This window comes from Protopterus annectens, chromosome 17.part0 (genome assembly GCF_019279795.1).
Source record: "Protopterus annectens isolate FY-2018-M chromosome 17.part0, PAN1.0, whole genome shotgun sequence".
Lineage (NCBI taxonomy): Eukaryota > Metazoa > Chordata > Ceratodontiformes > Protopteridae > Protopterus > Protopterus annectens.
In genome coordinates this window covers 809128215-809134261 of record NC_056751.1, presented here as the reverse complement: position 1 = coordinate 809134261, position 6047 = coordinate 809128215, and positions in this window count along the sequence as shown.

The window sequence follows — 6047 nt, the reverse complement described above, 5'->3', positions numbered from 1 at the left end:
ACAAGCAGCTGTTGTAAACACTGACTGTGCAAGAGCATCTGGTTTAGTCATCATGAAACCACGTGCACAGTTGGTAATACTAAGGTGCGAATCTGTTGTTGTAACTCAAGGCAAAAGTAGTGCAGTGAAATGTGTTATGAAAGAATGCTAGGCTAGGATGACTAAGGGTGGAGTGCAAAGGCGGTAGAAGGACAATGAAAGCAAGAGAAACTGACAGAAGACTGCTGATTAAGCTGGGGGTGCATAACCCAATAGAGAAAGGGCTATGATACATACACAGGTATCAGTGTGAAATACTTTAACTTAGGAAATACTTTAACTTAGGTAATGTGAAACAGGATAGCTGAAATACAGTAAAGTCACATGATGTATTGAACTATACCAGCCGTGAAATCATCAAAGTGTTATCAATGTAAGTGTACTGTAATGTAAATATTATTAAAAAAAGTCAATCTTAGAATGTGAGCCCTTTATTCTCTGCAGTAATATTGCACCAAACACTAAATTTACAAGGTGAGCCATAAAGGAGTCAGTCAGGGACTGCGGCGGTGGTGCTGCGGTAGCGTTGTCACCTCACAGTTAAGATGTTGTCCTGTTCGATTCTCAGTTAGAGCATCTTCTGTGTGGAGACATACGTGAATGGGCATACCTTTGTTGAAGGTTGTGAGTCAGGGCTGGCAACTCGGCACGTAAAAATCGACTGCCAATCATTAGTGGACCGGAGTTCTGCTGTGGCGACCTCTAACCGGGAAAAGTCGAAAGACACAACAACAACAACTGAAGGGGTCAGTGAAACACATATTGGGAGTGTTATCTGTTTGCAGACTGGAAGCCAAACACAATCTAGTCCTCAAGGAAGGTGAGCCCATTACTCTCTGCAGGGATATTCTATAAACACTGCATTTATAAGGGGAGCCACAGCAGGAGTAGTACCAAATGGAGAGATGATAAGTCAGCAAGCAAAGGAGAGTGGTAGTGCTGGAACTGAATTCATCCTCAAGTCTTAGTGAATACCTTCATGAGGTGGATCCTGTTTTTCACAAACTCTCACCAAGATGACACTGATATATAGACTGTATTTTATATAGCATTTACCATAGAAAGAAGTAGGTTAAAAAATAAAAAAGACAGTTGGGTACACAAAACCCAAGATAAAAAAGTGCCCAAACCTGGTAGGCACACTGGTGCCAGGACTGGAAAAAATAACAGCGTAGAGTTGTCAAGACACAGAAACATTCCTACAATGGGGCTAGGCCAGGCCCATGGGGAGTATACCCCCCCCCCCATAATAGAAGGGAGTAGCAGTCTATAAAAATTACAAAAACTGATAGGCCAAAAAAGAGGCATGAAAATGATAGTGGATTATTGAGGATAAATAAGAAAAAAAATGTGTATTGTTACTACTACTATGCAAGAAGCCCAGAATTTCTAGACATAACATTTACAAAAAGATTAAGAGAGAAATTAGATGAAAAAAAAAGACTTCCACAAGAAAATCTGTCAGAAGGTTCAAATAAAAATTTGTGTTCAATAAAACAACAGATTTATGAAAAATATTATATAGACCAAGAAGCCTTGAGCCGTTTAGAAAAAGAAGCCACTGAGGAAGTGCAAAAATATAAAGAACAAAATCTAGAGATGTTTGAAAGGTATAAAAAAGAAATATGGACATGGGGAAAAAAGAGAGATCTGATATGGTGCAATATATATATGCAAAGGAGAAAGCCAAATGAATCAACACAAAAAAGGCAGTCCCAAAGATATTTTAAGAGAAATATACGCAAAGGCATCCAGATATGGAAAATTTCACAATATAAAAAAATAAGATCTCAAAGAGGGAATGTAGAACAGAAAGTTAGTAAAGTAGAAGTTAAAAAAATAGAAGAAGTTAAAGAATACTTGTGAAGTGAAAGATTTAGTATAGAAAGTCAAACACAGGTTATATCACAGCATGATGGAACAATGAATTGCCAAAGTAAGGAGAAACAGGAGGAGCAAGAGACATCTGAAAAAGTAATATGGACATGGGAAAGAAAAAGAGATTTAATATGGTGCAATATTTATACAAAGGAGAAAGCAAAACTAATTAATACAAAAAGAGCAGCACCAAAGATATTTGAAGAGAAGTACAGGAAAGACATCCAGACATGAAAAATGTTACAATACAAGAAACAAGAAAACAAAGAGAAAAAGTAGAGAAGAAGGTTAGTAATGGAGAAGTTAAAGAAATAGAAACTGAGGTTATAGATTACCTGCAAAGTGAACAATTTAGTGTAGAAAACCCAGATGACATCACAGCAGGATAGAGCAATGGATCCCCAAATTCAGGAGAAACTAGTGGAGTAGAAAACATCTGATCACTTGCCATATGAAGATATTTTGGAGTCTTCCAGAGGAAACCAGTACAAATGTTCAGTTGAAGTTGCACAGCAAGGAAAGGAACAAAAAACTGTAGCAACTCTGACACAGTCAATGTTGTGGAATGAGAGGCCAATGAGTCACCATATGAAACAACAATGGATGACACAGGCTGAAACTGAAGCAGATGTGGCACAGGAAGATGCTCTGGAACTTTCTATAACATGCCCATAGGAAATGGAGAACAAGAAAGGTGCCCTCAGTTTAGAAGAAAATGGTCTAAGAGTTGCTTAATTTAATAGAGATGGACAGACATATTAAGATCAATAAAAGAAACAGAATACAGAAAGTCAATAAAACATAAAAAGTTAGAAGTTTGATAAAATAAAAACACAATAATTAGGACTGTCCATTGAGACTCATGATATAATAGAAGTAAATAGAATACATTACTGTGTAGCAAAATTAATAACAGATAAAGTCTTACCACAAAAACAGAGATTAGTAAGGGAAAGGAAGGGGAGTAACCGAATGCCATCATGGAAGTATCGAATAGAAAAATCTGTAAAGCAATTAAGACAACAAGTATCACAATTAGAAGAAGGAACAGATCAATAAAAATACTCAGAAAGATAGATGTGATAAAAGCAAAGTGCAGTATCAGAGCAGATCAGGATCTATCATGCACTATCACAAATAATAAACTAAAAATATTAACACAGGCAGAAAAACTTAGAAGATATGCAGATAAATATACAGGAAAAGTACAAAATAAGCAATTTATTGATGACCCAAAATGTTTTACAGAGAATTGGGAAACAAGGCAAAAGAAATACCACCAAAAAGAAGAAATAGATACATTTTGGAGAAATATCTATGAGCATCCTGTGGAACATAACAAAGATACTAAAAAGATACTAAATGGATATAAGAAGTAAAAGAAAGAATAAGAAGTTCAAATGTACAGGATATGAAATGGGATGAAGTAATGTCCATAGAGATTTAAATAAAGTTAAGAAAAGCTCCTAATTGGAAAACCTCAGGCCCAGATGCAATACCTAACATCTGGCTAAAAGTATTAACATCGTTTTACATGAAGATTTAGCTATGAGTAAGAACTATTTAAATGCACACGCCGAACGGATACCAGCCTGGTTAATAACAGGAAAAGCAATACCCCTACTTAAGAGTGAGCCTGCAAGCTATCCGAAAACTATAGACCATTATACAATGACCCCCCATTAATATTCCAAAACGTGCACGCTGATTGGCCAGTGTGCCCATTGTAAATCCCACAATATACCAACGGAAAAAGGTCCGGTCACCCGGACTTTTTTCCGTTGGTATAAAGTCCTCAAAATATTATTTTTAAACAAATAAAAAAAAAGAAATAAACGGAGCAACAGAGACTTTCTTTTCTCCATTGCTTCCGTTTATAAGCATTGATGTACTGGGTATGCGTGGGACGCAAGTCCCATACGTATGCTCAGTACATCAAAACAGGGAAGCAGTGTACCACAACCAGCAGAAGAACAGTAATGCGCCATTATACAAAGACATTATTTAGGAAAAGTAAGTATTTTATTTCTTAAATAATGTCATTGTATAATAGTAATAACCGACTCCATAGTTGTGATATATTGAAATTTACCCACGGTTGGCTTTATTTAATCACTCGGGCTTCGCCCTTGTGATTAAACCACACCAACCATGGGTAAATCTTCAATATACCACACCACGTCATTGGTTATTGCTTTAATAACTTGTCTTCCAGTGACGTATAAACTCTACACTGGAATTGATGCCGACAGAGTTTATAGTCATTTAGAAGAAAACTCAATCATGGCAATAGAACAAAAAGGCAATAAAAGAAAGTCATATGGAACAAAGGATAAAGTTATACTGGAGAACTGTAAAAAGGGGAAGAATCTAAGTATGGCATGGATAGACTACAAGAACACATTTGACAGTATACCACATTCATGGATAAAAGATTGCTTAAAAATGTATAAGATACACTCTGCACAGATCGATTGCATTACAGTGACCATGAATCATTCGCAAACCACTTTGCAGTTAAGCCAGGATAAAGGACAAATTATTATTCCAGGGATAAAAATTCAAAGGGGGATATTCCAGGGTGACTCTCTGTCACCGCTCGTCTTTTGTCTTGCCTTTAACCCATTAAGCTGTCTACTTAACAGCTTAGGCCATGGCTACAATTTGGCACCCAGAAAACAACAAAGTATAAAGACTTCTCATCTTCTTTTTTTGTAGATGAGTTAAAATTATATAGTTCATCAGATGAAGAACTGAAAGCACAAATGCAAGTGATGAAAACATTTTCAGATGATATGAGAATGTCATTTGGTCTTGATAAATGTACAAAAGCAACCTTTAAAGCAGGAAAGTTGGAGCACCAAGAAAAAAACAGCAGTTTGGGACAGGAATGTGATATAAAAGAGCTTGAGCAAGAGGGAGTGTATACATATTTGGGAGTTGGTGAAGGATCATCAATAAAGCATGAACAAATGTGAATAAAACATAGTAAGGAATATTTTAGAAGACTTAAATTAATACTGAAAACAGAGTTGACATCTAGGAGCAAAGTACAAGCTGTAAACCAATTTGCTCTTCCTGTCCTAACTTACAGTTTTGGAGTGATTGACTAGCCCCAAAAGGTGTTGGATAGGTTGGACAGGAAAACAATAAGGATGCTTCATGCTTATGAAATGATTTATAAAAATCAGTGCATACCAAGAATATATATTCTCCATTGTGAAGGATGTGTGTCTCTCCTCAAAATTGATTACATGTATAGATCTGGAATCATTGGACTGCATACATATCTGCTGACCTCACAAGAACCAAATGTAGTGAAAGTTTTGAAACATGAGGAGAATAAGTTTATGATGACTTCCCTGCTTAGTTTAGCAAAAGCATATCAGCATCAAGTGGGAATAGAAATCAAAACAGAAGTAGATAAAACTCAGGCAGCAACTGAATGTGCCAAACAACAAAAGAAAGACTATAAGGTGAAGGACCAGATCAGAAGGCAAGAAATGTGGATAATGCCTAAATATAGTTGCAAGTTTAGAAAACTCTTGGAACAAACTCATGCTGAATTAGGACTGAACACAGGAATGGTTAAGGAGAGGTGAATTTAAACCAAAAGACAAAAGGTTAATATTGGCTGCCCAAGATTGTGGACTACACACACATTGGTTTACAAAGTCTATCTAACATGTGGGAGAGACAGTCAAATGTTGTTTTTTTAAAACAGAATTGGAAACAGTCGCACATCTTGTTGCTGGTTGTGATATACTAATGGAAGAAGTACTGTATACAGAAAGGCATAATAATGTGACAAGACTATTGCACTGGGGATTGTGCAAACATTATAATAGTGAAGCAGCTGAAAAACACGGGAAACCTTAGCCACAAAGCATTACAGGAAATTATGAAGTTTATATCACATGGGATCAACCATTACCAACAGTTCAAAAATAGATGAGAGAAAACCAGATATAGTTGCCCATGAAAAGAAGACAAAATTAGCATTGATCTTTGAAACTGATACACCCAGTGACTATGGTGGCTTACATGCAGAGAGACACAAAGTCATAAAATATCATGATTTGCAGGCAGAAATGAGGACAGTGGAAGAAGGATACAAGACAGTTCCAAAA